Source organism: Mesoplodon densirostris, chromosome 1 (assembly GCF_025265405.1).
Source record: "Mesoplodon densirostris isolate mMesDen1 chromosome 1, mMesDen1 primary haplotype, whole genome shotgun sequence".
In the NCBI taxonomy this organism is placed as follows: domain Eukaryota; kingdom Metazoa; phylum Chordata; class Mammalia; order Artiodactyla; family Ziphiidae; genus Mesoplodon; species Mesoplodon densirostris.
The window spans coordinates 199,376,738-199,396,174 of NC_082661.1; the positions used below are offsets into that span (position 1 = coordinate 199,376,738).

The 19,437-nt window shown below is 41.1% G+C and overlaps 2 pseudogenes; one reads left to right on the forward strand and one right to left on the reverse strand.

Moving 5' to 3' along the window:
• Positions 1 to 5,879: 5,879 nt before the first annotated feature.
• On the reverse strand, positions 5,880 to 18,375 carry LOC132488890 (tumor suppressor candidate 2-like; annotated as a pseudogene).
• Positions 18,376 to 18,433: 58 nt separating this feature from the next.
• Positions 18,434 to 18,890, forward strand: LOC132488893 (large ribosomal subunit protein mL49-like; annotated as a pseudogene).
• The last annotated feature ends 547 nt before the right edge of the window (positions 18,891 to 19,437 follow it).

A 19,437-nucleotide genomic window follows, 5' to 3' on the forward strand; every position in this document is an offset into this window, starting at 1 on the left:
AGACAACTATATAGGGAAATGGAATGAATAAAGATAATCAGATATTAGTAAGTTAGAAAATAGTAAGACTATTAGAAATAATTAGGTTTAGGAAACAGAAACCATTCTACTTTCAATAGAAATTTAATACAGTAAATTTGGTACTTACAACATAATTGGTAGGGCAGGAGAATCAGTCTTTTGTCTGGGTATTCAGGGATTAATGAAAAAGATTGCTGAACTGCACTGCCAATGTCAACTTTGCATCTCAAGAAGATGGAGGTTTAGGAGGCTACAACTGCAGTGACTGAATTCAAGAAGACAATAGCAGATTTTATACCAGAATCAGGAATCTTGGTTCATAAGCTACCCCTACTACCACTGCTGTTTCTTCTTTGCTCTTCACCACTGGGCTTTGTTATTGAAGAAAAGCTCAATGTCTCTATGATTGGGACAGGCTGCAGCTGCAGCTAGATTAGATGGGACCTAATTTTTACCCAGAACCCTCAAATAGATCTGGAAAATGTGGTTTTCAGATGCTACGGTGTAGAATGTGATGTTTGGAACAGGCTGGAATGGATGCTGCATACCAGTTACATATAACTACCACAATAGCTAATATTTCCGGAACAGCAATATCAGGCACTGTTTTAGGCATTGTACATGTCTTAATTGATATGATCAACACAAAATCCCTATAAGTTTGGTACAACTATTAACCTCTAGTTTACAAGCAAGAACAATGCCTATAGAGATCAAGTAACTTACTCCAAGTCTTATGGTAAAGGGCTGAGTCAGGATACAAATACAGTTAGTCTCTGACTCTAGAAGTTGTACTCCGAACTGTGACGTACAACACTTGTTTTCTGTTCTTTCTTTTATAAAGATGAATAAAAATTTAGAACTTTCATCAAAGTTAATAGAGAAAAAAAAAAAAAAAACTAGGAAACTGAATGTATGCCATTAGCAATTAGTGATTCTACCACCGAGCAAAGGAGATGACAAATGCTCCATCATGGTACCAATGGTACCTTGATGGTACTAAATTTGTCAACCTTAATGAAATAGATATTTCTGAGAAACTATAATAGTCCAAAACGGATGCAAAAATGAATTTGGAAACCTGATAGTATCAATAGCCATGGCGAGAAACAGCCGCTCCCCCAAAAAGTATAAGACTGAGTTTAATAAACCACTACTGTCAAACCCTCAAGGGACAGAGAATTCTATACCATGCCATTTATAAAATTTCTGAGCTACATTATCAGGTATAATGAAAATGTCACATTGTTTACCTGTAGTTTAACTTAACCACAATGAAAATAACCACATTACTTCAGGGCCGCTATTACAGAGGAAAAATAACCATTGTCAGGTAGACATAATACCCTTCGTTCTTTTCCCCCTTCCTCTCCCCTCCTTGGCACAGCATTTGCCTTCAAAGGGCTTAAGTATAGTCATAATACGGTGGTGTGAGCTGCCTCCAGCTCTTGGCTTGGCCTCTGCCGGGAGGTTCAATTGCCAATTATAGCAGTCTCTCATTGTCATCTGCTGGGTCCTGGTTGGCCTTATCTGGTTTCCTGTCACGTAATTCTAGTACTGTCTTCGGCTCAATTCCCTCTCTCACCCATGAGACCTCTCCAGTCTTCACAGCATTCAAACTACTAAGGAAGAAAAACATTTGGCTGCTCTCTCATTCCTTCTTAGGATGTAAAGGGCATCTTCTTAGGATATTCAGAGAGTCTGTCTCACTTCGGGCCTCCTAGACATTGGGGAGAGGTCTTACCCAGCTATCTCATACTACGTAGGGCTGAGGAACTCTTTTGTGCTTAGCGTCTTTCAGGTTCAACCAGACCTGAAGCTTTGTTTGTCCTTTTTCTTATTCCTTTAAATGCATATGTAATTGTTTATTTTAGATTTTTCTTATTTCTTGAGGTAGGCCTCTGTTGTTATGAATTTCCTTCTTAGAGCTGCTTTTGCTGCCTCCCACATTTTTTGGACAGTTGTGTTTCCGTTTTCATTAGTCTCAGGTATTTTTAAATTTCCTCTTTGATATCTTCATCAACCCAATAACAATACATTGATTGATTAGTAGCATGTTGCTTAGTCTCCACATGTCTGTGTTTTTCACAGTATATTTCCAGTTTTCTTCTTGTAGTTGATTTCTGGTTAATACCATTGTGGTTGGAAAAGATGCTTGATATGATTTCAGTCTTTTTAAATTTATTGAGACTAGTTTTGTAGTCTAACATGTGATCTGTCCTAGAGAATGTTCCATGTGCACTTGAGAAGAATGTGTATTCTGCTGTTTTTAGGTGGAGAGTTCTGTATATATCTATTAAATCTATCCAGCTCTAATGTGTTGTTTAAAGCCAGTGTTTCCATATTGATTTTCTGTCTGGGTAATCTATCCATTGATGTAAATGGGGCATTAAAATCCCCTACTATTGTGACTTACCTGGTGGTGCAGTGGATAGGACTCTGCCTCCCAATGCAGGGCGCCTGGGTTTGATACCTCGTCAGGGAACTAGATCCCACATGCATGCTGCAACTGAGAGTTCAGATGCCACAATGAAGGAGACTGTCTCCTGCAACCAAAGAGCCCACATGTTGCAGCTAACAGCCAGCGCAACCAAAATAAATAAATAAATAAACGAATATTTATAAAAAGGAACTAATATATATGAAGTTTTAAATATTAAAAAAAAATCCCCTACCATTATTGTGTTGCAGTCCCCTATTTCTGTTACTATTTGCTTTGCACATTTAGGTGCTCCTATGTTGGGTGCACAAATGTTTACAATTGTTATATCCTTTTGTTGGATTGACCCCTTTATCATTATGTAATGTCCTTCTTTGTCTTTTGTTACAGTCTTTGTTTTAACATCTATTTTGTGTGATCTGCATGTTGCTACTCAGCTTTCTTTTCTTTTCCATGTGCATGGAATATATTTTTCCATCCTTTCACTTTCAGTCTATGTGTGTCTTTAGATCTGAGGTGAGTCTCTTGTATGCAACGTATAGATGGGTCTTATTTATTTTTTAATCCATTCAATTATCCTATGTTTTTTGATTGAAGCATTCAGTCCATTTATTGATACATTTAAAGTAATTAATTTTTTTAATTTTTTTTTTTTTTTTTTTTGTGGTACGCGGGCCTCTCACTGTTGTGGCCTCTCCAGTTGCGGAGCACAGGCTCCGGACGCGCAGGCTCAGAGGCCATGGCTCATGGGCCCAGCCACTCCACAGCATGTGGGATCCTCCCAGACCAGGGCACGAACCCATGTCCCCTGCATCGGCAGGCAGACTCTCAACCACTGTGCCACCAGGGAAGCCCTAAAGTAATTATTGATAGGTATGTACTATTGCCATTTTGTTTTTTTTTAATTTTATTTATTAAAATTTTTATTGGCATATAGTTGATTTTGTTTATTGTTTTCTGATTCTTTTTGTACTTCTCTGTTTCTGTCTTCTCTTTTTTTTCTCTTGTGTTCTGATGGGTTCCTTTAGTGTTTTGTTTAGATTCTTTTCTCTTTATTTTTTGGGTGTTCATTGGAGTTTTTTGGTTACCATGAAGTTCATATATATCAACCTGCATATATAGCTATCTATTTTAAGCTGATAGTCATGTAATTTCAAATACATTCTAAAAGTACTACATTTTCACTCCTTCCACCCAATTTTATGTTTTTGTGGTCATATTTTACATATTTTCATTTTGTATATACTTTAAATACTTATTGTAGTTATAATTGATTGTTGTACTGCTTTTGTCTTTTAACTTTCATACTAGCTTTCTAAGTGATTGATTCACTGCCTGCCCTTATATTTGTCTTTGCCAGTGAGATTCTTTTCTTTCATAGTTTTCTTATTCCTAGTTGTGGCCTTTCCTTTTCTGCTTAAAGAAGACTCTCTAAGAAGCCGCCTGCCAATGCAGGGGACACGGGTTTGAGCCCTGGTCTTGGAATATCCCACATGCCGCAGAGCAACTAAGCCCATGAGCCACAACTACTGAGCCTGCGCTCTAGAGCCCATGAGCCACAACTACTGAGCCCACATGCCACAGCTACTGAAGCCTGAACACCTAGAGCCCGTGCTCTGCAACAAGAGAAGCCACTGCAATGAGAAGCCTGTGCACCGCAACAAAGAGTAGCCCCTGATCACTGCAACTAAAGAAAGCCCACATGCAGCAATGCAGACCCAATGCAGCCAAAAAAAAAAAAAAAAAGACTCTAACATTTCTTGTAAGGCTCGTTTACTGGTGATTAACTCCTTTAGTTTTTGCTTATCTGGGAAACTCTCTATCTCTCCTTCAATTCTGAATGGTAACCTTGCTAGATGGTGTATTATAGGTTGTAAGTTTTTTCCTTTCAGCACATTAAATATATCATGCCATTCCATTCTGGCCTGTAAAGTCTCTGCTGAGATATCAGCTGATAGTCTTATGGGGTTTCCTTTGTATATGATTAGTTGTTTTTGTCTCGCTGCCTCTAAGAGTCTCTCTTTATCTTTAACTTTTGCCATTGTAATTATAATATGTCTTGGTGTGGATATCTTTGGGTCCATCTTGTTTGGTACTCTCTGCACTTCCTAGACCTGGATGTCTGATTATTTTTTCCTCCAAATGAGGGAAGGTTTTATTTCTTCATATAAGTTCTGTGCCTTTTTCTCTTTCTCTTCTCCTACTGGAACCCTTACAATATGAATGTTAGTATACTTGATGTCATCTCAGAGGTCCCTTAAGCTCTCCTCACTTACAAAAATTCTTCCTTTTTGCTATTCTGATTGGGTGATTTCCACTATTCTATCTTCCAGATTGCTTGTCCATTCTTCTGTATGATCTAAAATGCTGTTGATTCTCTGTAGTGTATTTTTTATTTAAGTCACAGTATTCTTCAACTCTGATTGGTTCTCTCTTACATTTTCTAAGTCTTTGTTGACATTCTCACTGAGTTCCTCCATTCTTCTCCTGAGTTTGTCGAACATCCTTATGACCTTTTCTTTGGATTTAGTTTCCATGAATTAGGTGAAACTTACTTCTACTGGTCTTGAAAAAGTGGCCTTGCGTGGAAGAGTCCCCTATGTAGACTGCTTTGGCAGATTGATTGGAGCTAGAGGTATGGTTTGGGGGCAGTCCCTGGGGAGTGCCACACTGAGGCAACATTGGCAGGATGGCTGGTGCTGGCATGGGCCTGGAACAGTCCTGGTGGGAAGTCAAACAATGGTGCTCACTGGCACCTTTTACCCTGGAGAGAGCTCCAGCAGCTCCCTGCCCACTTGGCAGAAAACTTAGGGTTAGTAAATGCATTTCCTTCCTGCATTTCAAGGTGCCCTTTTAACTGCTGGGTTAGTTTTTTTTTTTTTTTTTTTGCTGTGTCCCAGGTTGGCGAGTCTGCTCCCAGCTTCTGTCCAACACAGGAGGAATCGAGGTGGCAAACGGCTGAAATGTTCCAACGAGAGGGTAAAGGAAGTGAAGGAAAGGAAGTTCCCACCTGTGCACAGCTCCTACACCCTGGGGCTGGAAGAAGGCAGACCTTGCTTGTAAAGTGCTGTAGCCTCCAGCAGGGCTGGGCCCTGGGCAAGCTTGCAAGAATGCAGGCCAGGCAAGGGCACAGGAGCCAGGCATTCCTGACCAGGGCATGCCCTGCCATGCTCCTTGGAGGGATAGCTGGGAAAGGGGGACTGGTAACTCCGCCATCAGCCACCGGCCACCTCCTGTCCACATACAAAGCAACACCCAACCAGCACTGAGGGACGGCCCTGCTCACAGCTGAAGGTTCCGGGCCATGGGAGTTTATTGATGTTGTGGCCCCAGCCTAGGTTCCTCAATGGAAGTCACACCTGGAGCCTGGGTGTTTCTTGCTGGGGCAGGGGGTGTTTATGCCTGCCACCCCCCAGGCTCACACCTCAAAGAGGATCACAGGGAAATCCATGTGGATGCGGGGCGGGGTGGGGTGGGTGGTGGATCCAGCTTCACAGTGCCCCGAAGAATCAGGTTGTCATGCACCCGCCTCGGCTTGGCCCGCTTCTGCCCATTCTTGGTGACAACTGTCTCCTCAGAGAACTTGTGAGCCACATCCCCATCCTCGTCCTAGAACATGGAGCCGCGGCGTGTGAATACGAAGGGGGGCACGACTCAGCCTTGCAGTCACACCAAAGCTTGCTCAGCAACAGAGCCTCTGGGCTGCCGCACCCCGCCGCCAAGGCGAAGGGCCGCAGGCCCCGAGCTTTGGAGCCACGCGCGCCCGTGTCAGGGCTGCCGACGCACGGTGGGCCCCGCGGCAGCTTCGCTCTCACAGGGCCTCCGCTCGCAGGTGCCACCACAGCCCCTGCCTTCCTCAGGCTCCCCAAAAGTTTTTTTAACAATCAAGAATAATATTTAAAATAGAGATTTACATCCACTGTCATTATTCATGAACATCGCATAAGGTGTATATTTTCCCTTGATACACTGGTTAATGATCAGCAAGCCATTTTAACACTAAGTATCTAGAACATGAAGACAAATTCTATAACTCTTCAGCAATGTTTGAAGTTATACTCAATCCAGAACTTTATAAAACTTTGCTAAAAATTAATAAAAACATTGAGAGCCTCCTTTAACATTTCTTATTTAATTGCAAAGGCAACAAGCAGTTGTTCACTCTGTTACAGTAAAATGCCTGAAAGAATCCACCAAACCAACAGGCACTCCTTTTACATAAAGAATCATCAGAAGATGCAGAGTGAACATTGCTGAAGATATGAGAAAAGTTACAACAAATTACACAGTAAAGGAGGACATGATATATAGTAAAATACCAATATTTCTCCGAAGTTTAACTTGTGGTATTTGCTAGGTTCTATTTCAATAATTAAATCTACAAAAGAGTTCTACTTTTTGTGTAAGCCACCAGGTAACTTTATCCATAAATCCTTTAATATGTACCACCAAAAAATAAGGATTTGTTTCTGACATAAAGACACTGCTAACATCATATTAAATTCAATTAACATATTTTCTTAATATCATTTAATATGTAGTCTACATTTAAGTTTCTCCAATTGCATAAAAAAGTCTTTTTTCATGGATGATTTATTTGATTCAGGAAGCACATGAGATTCACAGTTATTATCACACTTATTATATTATTTGCTCTATTTTAATCTAGAACAGTCTCACCTCCTTTTTTCCCCTTGCCATTGATTTATTGGAGAAACTGGGTCATTTGTCTCAGGTCTTGAGGAATGATTAATATTCTGCATTTGTCTGCTTATTTCCTTGTGGTATTGCTTCCTTGTGGTATTGTTTAACTTGTCTCTATCTCCTATATTTCTTAAATTAGAAGTTGGTTTGAAAGCTTTAATTAGATTTAGACTGAATTTTTTGACAAGACTACTTATGCTGTTTACTCCATATTGCATCATACTTAAAGGCTCATAGTAAGTGGCTGACCAACTTTTAGTGATGCTTAAGTTGGACCATTGGTTTTGGTGGTGGCAAATTGATCCTCCCATTGTTAAGGTCTGTCAGAAAAAACTGATAGTTTTTTCTCTTAATGGCTTTTTCCCATTCTACCATTTCTTTTACATTTACTTTCTGCAATTTTTCTCTAAGTAACTTTCCTTCATCAACTAGGGCTATTTTAAATAAATTACACAGGATTGATGAGATAAAAGCTTCCTTCTTTCTCTATAATTGCCATTTTCAAAATAAAAAGTCAGTGCTCTAACTACCTCTAATGATTTCTGATGAGTTCTTGTTAACTTTTTGTTTTTGCTCTCTCGTTCTCTATTTTGGAACATCATTATGACTCATACATTTTTATACAATTATTTTCAGTGAATTGAAGTGATTATTTTTATGCTCAGATTATTCCATCTTTGGCCAAGCTGGCTCTTATGTCCTTTTGACATAACCCTATTATAGTTTGGTGGCTTCTTTGATTTTTGGCACAAGATATCTAAGGCTCATCTTATAAATTTCCTGAACTGAACCTGAATCTGGCCATTTCTGTAAGGACCCCTAGTTTTTTTTTTTTATTGGTGAATGATATTTAGAGCTCACAACCTGACACTAGGTGTGGTCACTGATTTTAGACCTTTTCAGTAGACAGAACTAACTTCTTATCATAGAAAAATTTAAACATACCTAAAAGTTGAGAGAGTAGCATAAGAAATCCCTCTTGTGCCATCATCCAGCTTCAGCAGATATCAGTATTTTGCTCACTTGGTTTTATCTAGTTCCAACACTTTCTATAAAAGTCCTTGAACATCTATGATAGAAAAATGAACAAGGGACAGGAAGTAGAACTCCATAACTGAGGAACCACAAATGGAAAGCAAAAATAAACAAATAGGACTACATCAAACTAAAAAGCTTTTGCACAGTGAAGGAAACCATCAACAAAATGAAAAGGCAACCTACTGAATGGGAGAAGACATTGGCAAATGGTATAGACAATAAAGGATTAATATCCAAATTATATGAATAACTCATACAACTCAATATCAAAACCCCAAACAATCTGGTTAAAAAATGGGCCAAGAATCTGAATAGATATTTCTCCAAAGAAGACATTCAAATGTCCTGCAGACACATGAAAAGATGTTCAACATCACTAATCATCAGGGAAATGCAACTCAAAACCACAATGAGATATTGCTGCATACCTGTCAGAATGGCTATCATCAAAGAGACAACAAATAACAAGTGTTGGCGAGAATGTGGAGAAAAGGAAACCCTCATGCACTGTTGCTGGGAATGTAAATTGGAGCAGCCCCTATGGAAAATTTTGTGAGGGTCCTCAAAAATTTAAAAATAGAACTACCATATGATCTAGCAATTCCAGTTCTGTGTAGTTACCCAAAGAAAACAAAAATACTAGTTTGAAAAGATATATGCACCTTTATATTCATTGCAGCACTACTTACAATAGCCAAGATATGGAAGTAACCTAAGTGTCCATCAAGAGATATGGTATATAACATGCCACAGAGCAGCTGGGCCCGTGAGCCATGGCCGCTGAGCCTGCACATCCGGGGCCTGTGCTTTGCGATGGGAGAGGCCACAGCAGTGAGAGGCCTGCGTACTGCAAAAAAAAAAAAAAAAAAAAAAAAAAAAAAAAAAAGAGATATGGTATATGTATATACACACAATCAAATATTCCTCAACCATAAAAAAGAATGAAATCTTGCCATTTGGGACAACATGGATGGACCTAGAATGTATTATGCTAGGTGAAATAAGTCAGACAGAGAAAGACAAATACCATATGGTTTCACTTATATACGGAATGTAAACAATAAAGCAAATGAACAAACAAAACAAAACAGAAACAGAGTTACAGATACAGAGAGCAAACTGGTGGTTGCCAGAGGGGAGGGGGGTGCAGGTTTGGGTGAAGGGGATTAAGAGGTACAAACTTACAGTTGTAAAATAAATAAGTCACAGGGATGCAATACATAGCATAAGGAATATAGTCAATAATACTGTAATAATTTTATATGATGACAGATGATTATTAGACATTATGGTGATCACTTTGTATTGTATTTATGTTGAATCACTGTGTTGTATACCTGAAAGTAACATAATATTGTACATCAACTATACTTCAAAAAAAGAAAGGAAGATAAATTACCATATGAAAAATTATAGGCTCTGTATTTTATGGATTTATTGAAAACATTAACATATTGACCATTTATACATTTTAATCTAATTTGCTTTTGTAATTCTTAATGTGAGATTAAGGGATAAGGAGATTTGGAGGAAGGTGTGATTGGTATTGAAATCAGATATCCATGTAGCAGGACTTTCCTGGTGGTCCAGTGGTAAAGAGTCCACCTTACAATGCAGGGGACACAGGTTCAATCCCTGGTCAGGGAACTAAGATCCCACATGCTGTGGGGCAATTAAGCCTGCACACCACAACTACTGAGCTCGCGTGCCTCAACTAGAGAGCCTGAGTGCCGCAAACTACAGAGTCCACGTGCTCTGGAACCTGCTCACCACAACTACAGAGCCCATGCACCCTGGAGCCTGTGCGCCACAACCAGAGAGAGAAAACCTGCACACCACAATAAGAGAGAAGCCCGTGCCACAACGAAAAGCCCATGTGCCACAACGAAAAGCCCATGTGCCACAATGAAAGATCCTGTATGCCTCAACGAAGATCTGGCATGCAACAACTAAGGCCTGACGCAGCCAAAAATAAATTAAATAAATAAATAAATAAATAAATCTTTAAAAAAATATTCAGCATTAAAAATATATCAGTGTAGCATTTGTGCTTTGATTTTTCTAACATACAGAGGGGAAAATTCTCAAAGAATGAGACTTGTCATGAGAAGGCTTCAAACTTGATTACCATATGCACAAAACAACCACATTGTTTTGCCTAATCTGCATGAAACCTCCCACAGTGGTAATAATATGAGCCTCTCAACTGAAATAGCATGTTATATTTTTGGCAAAGAAACAGCAAGACAAAAAAAAAAAACCAAACAAAGCAATTAGAATACTAATTAAGATATAGAAAAGCCATTTTAAAAATAGCTGTTAACACTTCGCAATTTCAATAGCAATTCTGCCTCTGAGGCAATATAAATCATGTATTAGACTTTCAGCCTTCACAATAAATTCTTTATCAGCACTACAAATTTAGAACATATAAAAATATCAGCACCATTATCCCATGTTAACCAGCATAATACCTCGGTTCAGCTCTCACAACTGTAGTTCTGTAAAAGCAGATTTAGAGAATCACCAGAACAAATTAGCAATGTTGTCTAATAGAAGACATTATTAAGGTATAAAATATATTTTGTTAGGGAATAATTATTTATAATTGACAAATAGTAATTTGTTTTCAGGCTTTCAATTTTGGATAGTCTAATTTGTCTAAAATCATCTTTCTTTAATATTTTCTTTTGTCAATTTCATTTTCCTTATTCTATTATTTAGTCTTAACATATCAGCATTATCTCTGATTTGTTCCAGTGTTATTAAATGTCTACAATTTGCCGGGCGCTGGATAGGAAAGGGAAGGGATAAGAAGATAAGATATTTTTCTACATTTGTAACATAAATACAGAAAAATTGCTAAAATGTAAGTAACTAACACTTCTAGAAACAATGTAAGTGACTAATAATTTAGAAATAATCCATCAACATTTTTCTAGTTCATTAGATCTGTAATTTTAATGTAAATGTTGAGAATTTATTCTCATCATAATGTAAAAGCATGTTCTTTTGTCTCTAGAAAAAGCATCATAAATTATTTATTATATTTTAAGACAAAGTGTGTGACAGTTGAATAAAAAAAAGTTTATTAACTTTTTAAATTAAATCAAAATTATAATTCAAATGAACTTTGGAAAACACTAACTCGTTTGATTGGTTATTTTAATTGAGCCTCTACAATAACCATTGCACTTTAATATTCAAAATTGACAGTCATTCTCTCATGTCACATAGTAGTATAAGTACAGAGACTATTCCTCAATACCTTCTGCAGAAACTATGACCCTACTAATGTGAAAGGGCAAGGCTGTTGATGACCAGATGGCAGGTAGCAGGGAGTCAGGCTGCCCTCTTTTTGAATGCTACCTCTCTTCTGACTATTGTATTGTGTTCCATGGTGTGGGAGGAGGTCAGCGGGAGGACGTGACTGCCGGTTGACCTGTGAACTGGACTTGGGCAGTGGAAGGCTCCTCGCCCCGTCCCCGTCCTTGGGATGAACTTCTGACTACAGTTCCCACAGTGGGAGCCGTTTTCAAGGATGCAGCCTTGAGAGAGCAGTGTGTTGCTCAGATCTTCTGGACAGAATATGTGACTGAACCCCGTTAAGGCCTCTATAAAAACTCAAGATTCTGGCGGGCAGGTGCGAAGATGTACTGGTCTAGCAGTGGCCCAAGATAAGCCTCGTATGTAACTCCCTAGCTTATTAAGCTCGCCACCTACCTGGCGCAGCTGCCGCTTTCTTGGGTTTCTCCCCTACCTCCGTGAACAGGGGCCAGTTTCAGATTTCACCTGGGAAGCTCCTGAGGGTACCAACCAACAACGGAAGGGTCTGTCTCATTCTTTTTTTGTTGTTGTTGGGAGTAGGAATTTATTAATTAATTAATTTGTTTTTTGCTGTGTTGGGTCTTTGTTTCTGTGCGAGGGCTTTCTCTAGTTGCGGCGAGCGAGGGCCACCCTTCATCGCGATGCGCGGGCCTCTCACTATCGCCGCCTCTCTTGTTGCGGAGCTCAGGCTCCAGACACGCAGGCTCAGTAGTTGTGGCTCACTGGCCTAGTTGCTCCGCGTATGTGGGATCTTCCTAGACCAGGGCTCGAACCCGTGTCCCCTGCATTGGCAGGCAGATTCTCAACCACTGAGCCACCAGGGAAGCCCTGTCTCATTCTTCTGTCTCTCCTTGCCCTCTGTGTTCTGGGCCAGTTTCGAATTTCATCCGGGAGAAGTCCTGAGGTTGTGAACCAACACATGGTAAGACAGTTTTGTTCTATTTTGTTTCATGTTTTAAGCTGAAATGTTTATCCTAGAGTATAAAACTGGAAGATGGGAGTTTTAACTTTAAATGTTTGTTCTCCTATGGTCCACAGAAGAGTGATGAAACCTTTTTCTGACCAATTCTCATCTTCATTCCCAATTTGCTCTCCTCTCACTGTCCCCTGCCCACAGTCCCCTCATCAAGTACTCCCTGGGGAGACTCCAACTCTCTCCATGTGCCGGGAGAATCTTAAGGGGGTCTTGGCCCCAGAGCTTTTCATGCCTCTTATCAGCTCCCCTGTAGCAGATTTCAGCTGTCAAGGGCCTTACTTCTGCTTTGAGACTCCTGGTCTGAAGGGGTAAGAGGGAGGCTGCTCTGCAGAGCTGCAGTGAGTTCGGGGATGTCTGACTTTGTTTCAGGCTCTCCACCAACGACTGAGGCTCTTTTCTTCCAGAATTTACCTAAGTACAAATATACTTTACGTATCTTAGTTTTCTTCCAAAAACCAATCTATTCCTAATGTGAAGAATATTAATACAACACTAATACACACCCATTAATACAACACTCATGTTAAGCTTCATAAAGTTGTAGTGTTCAAGTAATTAACAAGGAAGCCATTAGACCAAGGTGTCTCTAATGCCTGGGCTGCCTATGTAAACAAACCAAAACCTAAGCCAGAGTCAATTTCTGCAGATGCCTCAAGGTCAAGAAATGGAAACCTGAGAATAACCAATCACAAAGAGCCAACTAGGCTTTCCCAAATAAGGCAGGGTTTAAGCTACAGCCAATCAAATAATTTCCTTGCATTGTTTCTTCATCTGCTCTCTAAAAGCCTTTTCCTGGTTCTTGTTGGGGAGGGCACCTAATCATTTTCAATTTGGTGCTGCCTGATTTGAATCACTGTATGCTCAAAGAAATTTTTCAAGAGTTTAATCTACCTTAGTTTATCTTTTAACTATAGTATGTTATTATTTTTAATAGTGTGCAATTATTATTGTGTTAAAGGAACACAGAGGTGATGGATTCTTTATGTTGGTATTTAATAGTGTTGGATTGGGTCAGCAATAATACCAATGCTTTAAGCCTGGGTGCAGTTTTCCTCCCAGTAACATGTGATGAATTTCAGTTCACCTCCCAAGACAGAAACCTGGGAGTCAAGGCTCTCTTCTTGTCTGGTCTAATTTACCATCATGCCCAGTTAATACCACTTCACTGTTATCTCTTGACTCTGTTTTCTTTTCCCCAACCCCTTTCTTTCTTTTTTTTTTTTTTTTTTTTTTTTGCAGTCTGTGGGCCTCTCACTGTTGTGGCCTCTCCTGTTGCGGAGCACAGGCTCCGGACGCGCAGGCTCAGAGGCCATGGCTCACGGGCCCAGCCGCTCCGCGGCATGTGGGATCTTCCTGGACCAGGGCATGAACCCGTGTCCCCTGCATCAGCAGGTGGACTCTCAACCACTGCGCCACCAGGGAAGCCCCCCCCAACCCCTTTCTTATACTATAGGACTACAGGATAAATTATAAACTTTGAATACAAGGCACTTTGTCATCTGACCCTTGCCTACCTACTTTGTGGCCTCATTTGTAGCTACTACTCATTTGTGGTCATAAAAATACAGCACTCATGTTTCCTTCTGCAGGAAGCATAATTGACTGATGGCCCCAGATGCTGTCCTTCTGGATTCACTCTTGTGTTCATGTAAAGGCCATGTTTCCCAAAGCCTTCTCTCAGCCAAAGTCTGAGTAGCACGGGGATTCATTCTAATGCGAGCCCATTCTTTTTTTTTTTTTTTTTTTTTTTCTTTTTGCGGTATGCGGGCCTCTCACTGTTGTGGCCTCTCCCGTTGCGGAGCACAGGCTCCGGACGCGCAGGCCCAGCGGCCATGGCTCACGGGCCCAGCCGCTCCGCGGCATATGGGATCCTCCCAGACCGGGGCACGAACCCGTATCCCCTGCATCGGCAGGCGGACTCTTAACCACTGCGCCACCAGGGAGGCCCTGCGAGCCCATTCTTATAGTTACAGGAGTCCTTGAATAGGTGACTTTGGCCAGAGGACTCCCCTGAGTTATGCCTGGTGGAGACTTCGTTAGAGCTGTGCCACATCTGAGACCCTGCCTATACAATCCTCCTCCATCCCCTCTCTTGCAGGGGCAGACGTGCATCACGATTTGAAGGTTTTTCCTACCTCCACCAGCTCCTTCTCCTTCACAAGGTTTCCCCCCAATAAGTCTTTTGTACATATAATCCCCTCTTGGCATTTTCTTTGTGGAGGACCCAAACTAACAAAAGTGGTGCCAGGAATTATTTGAAGAAAACTACAGGGACAAGTGGGGCTTTATAGCCAAGGGGCAAGGTGGGGGTCAGTGTATGGAAAATTACTAAGAAGAAACATCAGGCGTAAGGAAGGATTCTGGTTCAACTGACTTGAGAGGATTCTTGCTGAAGACAGGCTAGGGTTATCAGATATCACCTGGAGGATGGTGAGAAATGAGGAATTTGATCAGATATGGAGGGTGGAGGATTCTCTCTAAACTGACTTAATGGATTCTTGCTGAACTGGGTGTGCAGGCCCAGCCAGGATGGACACTGAAGCCCAAGGTCAAAGCCTAATTGAGAAGAGGGCTTAGAAGAGCCTGACTAAAGTTTGGCCAAATAGAGAGTTTTTGTCCAACAGGAAGAAGTGATCACATATATACTGCTACCTTTTTTATTTTCTTACTGCTACCTTTTTACTGCTGTTGTGAATACGAAATATTAATCTTGTGTAGAATGCAGGGTCCAGAGAAGATCACACTATGATTTTATTCAGAGACAATAGCATTAAGTGGATCTTAAAGGCAATCTTAAGGGGAAAAGAAAATGTTATAGGAAATCCACATGCATTTTTTTTTGAAGGAGGTATAAAAAGGAGAAACAATAAACCAGTTATATCTTTAATACCTTAATCAGCGAGGAAGCAGTGGATAAGTATTTTCAGAACCAGTAAAGGCTCCACTTTATTCTAGGAAAATGAATTACGGTGCTTGCTGCATTCACAACCCTTGCACAACTCTACCCGTCTCCCTCACCCCCATACTCACAGCATACATGAAAAAGATAAGCCAAAACAGTCATATAATATAAAATAGAACCCTTGGCTACAGGTATTGGATTAGGAGCACTTGATCTAATGGAAGCCAGTGCATAGATCTGTCTGTAACCTATGACATGCATGACTTAGCATGAAATGATGATCTGGGCCAATCATATTCTTACTCCCACTTACATGACTGAGAAAAGAGAGAATCAGACAGTTAATAGTGAGTTTGAAGCCAAAGATGCATAGAGAGAAGCCCTTGAGATAGATTTGGAGCTATATATGAGGGATTAGATTTAGGTCCATGAAAAATCAGGACAATCTGAGTTATAAGCAGAAGCTATCAGGTGGAGAAAAGTTCCAGAATAAAGAGAGAAAAGAACTGGGCTAGTTGGTATAGTAGATTAAAGATGGTTGCAGATTCTTTGACACTTTGTCAAAGGTGAGGTAGACTTTTTTTTTTGACCACTTGACCACTGCTTAAAATACAGTGGGAGCGATCCTGTGCCACTTTGGAATCTCAAGAGATTGTTAGCTTCCAATTCCCATTTCTTTGAATACTTACTCTGGGAAATAAGCAACATGCTATGCCACCAAAAGGCCCATGGAGAGGCCTATGTAGAGAACTAAGGCCCCTGATCAATAGCCTGGGGTGAGCTCCCAGCCAACAGCAGCACCAGTTTGCCAGGCATGTGAGTAAGCCATGATGGAAGTGGATCCTCCAGGTGTAGTTGAACTGCCCCTAGTGATACCACGTGGACCAGGAGAGAGCCATCCACGACCAGCTCTGCCCAGATTGTGGGTTCATGAGCAGAGTAAATGACTGATGTTGTATTTTTACTTTTTATTATTTTTAATTGTGGTGAAATACACATAACATGTAAGTTATCATCTTAACCATTTTTAAGTATACAGCTCAACGTCATTACATATATTCATGTTGTTGTGCAGCCATAATCACCATTCATCTCTAGAACTCTTTTCATTGTACAAAACTGAAACTCTATACCCACTGAGCAACAACTCCCCATTCTTCTTTCCCCTCAGCGCTGAAAACCACCATTCTACTTTCTGTCTCTGTTAATTTGACTCTTTTAGGAACCTCATATAAGTGCAATCACACAGTATTTTTCTTTTTGTGACTGGCTTATTTCACTTAGCATAATGTCCTCAAGGTTCATCCATGCTGTAGCATGTGTCAGAATTTCGTTTGTTTTCAAGGCTGTATTAAAATCCATTATATATGTATATCACATTTTGTTTATTCATTCTTCTGTTGATAGACACTTGGGTTGCTTTCACCTTTCGGTTATCGTGAATAATGCTGCTATGAACATGAATGTATAAATATCTGTTTGAGCCTCTGCTTTCAGTTACTTTGGATATATAGTCAGAAGTGGAATTGCTCACTGCCATTTGTTTCTGAAAAGTGAAAATAAATTAAACTAAGGAGTACCATTCTACTTGTTATGAGTGAACCAAACCAGTCAAAAGAAAGAAATTCCTTTAGTATAGGATACATAGCAAACAAATCACTAAACATACAAATATAAATTTTCTAGATAAAAAATTTGACAAGGTATGGCAAATTAGATGTTTTTATGGGATATTATGGTGCCTTGTTCTACAAATTAAAGTTCTTAGTCAATAGGTATGGTCAAAACAAGAGAACTTTTTCCAAAGCCCTTCAAAAGTTTATGAATTCTGGGGCTTCCCTGGTGGCGCAGTGGTTGAGAGTCCGCCTGCTGATGCAGCAGACACGGGTTCGTGCCCCGGTCTGGGAAGATCCCATGTGCTGCAGAGCGGCTAGGCCCGTGAGCCGTGGCCACTGAGCCTGCACGTCCAGAGCCTGTGCTCCGCAATGGGAGAGGCCACAACAGTGAGAGGCCCGTGTACTGCAAAAAAAATAAAAATAAAAAATAAAAAAAGTTTATGAATTCCTACAAGTACAGATGTTCCAGAGTTTGATAATATTATAAATATATTTTCACAAATGAGTTTACTTTTAGATAATTTTTCACTTAAAAAGACACACTTTATTTTGTCTCTGACTTGTATTAATCTTTGGATTTTTTTGTGATTGTCCTAAGATTCACAGGTTAACAGAGCCATTGATTTTAACCATTAGCTTCAAGCTCCTATTTTATCTAACGTCTCATCAATAGTAAAATCTCTACCTCCCATGTGCCTATATTGCTACCTTCATAAACTCTCTGAAAGGGGAAATGAAGAGCATTGAAATAACTGGAAGATAGCAAGGATCTCTACCATTAAGACAGAAAATTGTCATAGCTAACCATTTCCTGAATATTTGAGTTAGAATTGTGAACGATCATGAAGAGTGTTGATATGTGAAGGGGTTTAATGTGTGTGTATGTTACACATGTTTTTGTGCATCACTTAGACTGTCGGAGCTCAGAGAAATCTTGACCCCAGCTGCCAAATATTAGCATCACCTGGGGAGGTTTTATTTTTTTTGGTTAATTAATTAATTTATTTTTGGCTGCATTGGGTCTTCATTGCTGTGCATGGGCTTTCTTTAGTTGTAGTGAGCGGGGGCTACTCTTTGTTGTGGTGCACGGGCTTCTCATTGTGGTGGCTTCTCTTGCTGTGGAGCACGGGCTCTAGGCACGTGGGCTTCAGTAGTTGTGGCTTGCGGGCTCTAGAGCGCAGGCTCAGTAGTTGTGACACACAGCCTTAGTTGCTCTGTGGCATGTGGGATCTTCACGGACAAGGGCTTGAACCTGTGTCCCCTACACTGGCAGGCAGATTCTTAACCACTGGGCCACGAAGGAAGTCCCTGGGGAGGTTTTAAAAATATCCAGGCTCAGATCCTACTCCATAGCACCATGTCAGAATATCTGGGGATGGGATTTCATCAAATCATTAAAAGATCTTCAGATGAGAACCGGTGTCCCACCGGGCTGCAGGCTACGGCACCTGAGCCAGACCCAGGGGCCTCCTGATTACCCCAGCTTCGTGGAGTCTGTGGATGAATACCATTTTATGGAGCACCTGTTACCCCCCACCAGCATCCCAAAGCCCCCAAAGCATGAACATTATCCCACTCCTAGAGGCCTCCCACTCAACCTGCCCTACTTTGTGCAGTGCTCTTGTATGCACAACATCCAGTCTACAAGGACATCACGCATGGAAACCGTCAGAAGTCTGTGATCCGGAAGGTGGAGGGGGACATTTGGGCCCTGCAGAAGGAGGTGGAAGATTTTCTGAGCCCGCTGCTGGGGAAGACACCTATCACCCAGGTCAATGAGGTGACAGGTACCCTTCGGGTCAAGGGCTACTTTGACCAGCAGCTCAAAGCCTGGCTCCTGGAGAAGGGCTTCTGAAGCCCAGCTGAGCAGCCTGCATGCCCAGCGTCCCCCTGAGACTGGAGTCCCGGGGATCTCAGGAGGAGGGAAGTGGCTGTTGGAGCAGCTAGGAGAAAGGGATACAGAGACTGGGGCTGAGGACCTTGGAGCAGGCCTTGTTTGCATAAAGGAGGAAATGGGACTCTGTATAGGTGCCAGAACTGGGGGAGGGCTGTCTAATATTGGAGACCCACCAGGAACAGCAAAGCTAGGGGGGAGCGTTAGTCCCCCCGACCCAACTTTGTCGTGTTCCTGCTTTCCCTTCATTGGAGCTCCTTGGACTCAGGTATTCAAGCTGTAGAGGTTGTTGACTGCCCCTCTGTTGGAAGCAATAGCCCAGCCCAGTTTACAGGGGGGTAACACAGGGCAGACCCATTGGGCACATTCCTTCCTTGGCCTGCAGACCCTCACTGCTGCAAAACATCACTGAGCCCTTGCTCTAGGTCAGACCTGACTTGGTAGAGGCTACAGAGAACACAACATGACTCAGACGTGGATCCTGGAAGTCTTCAGTTCCAAATGTCGTGCACGTCAGCC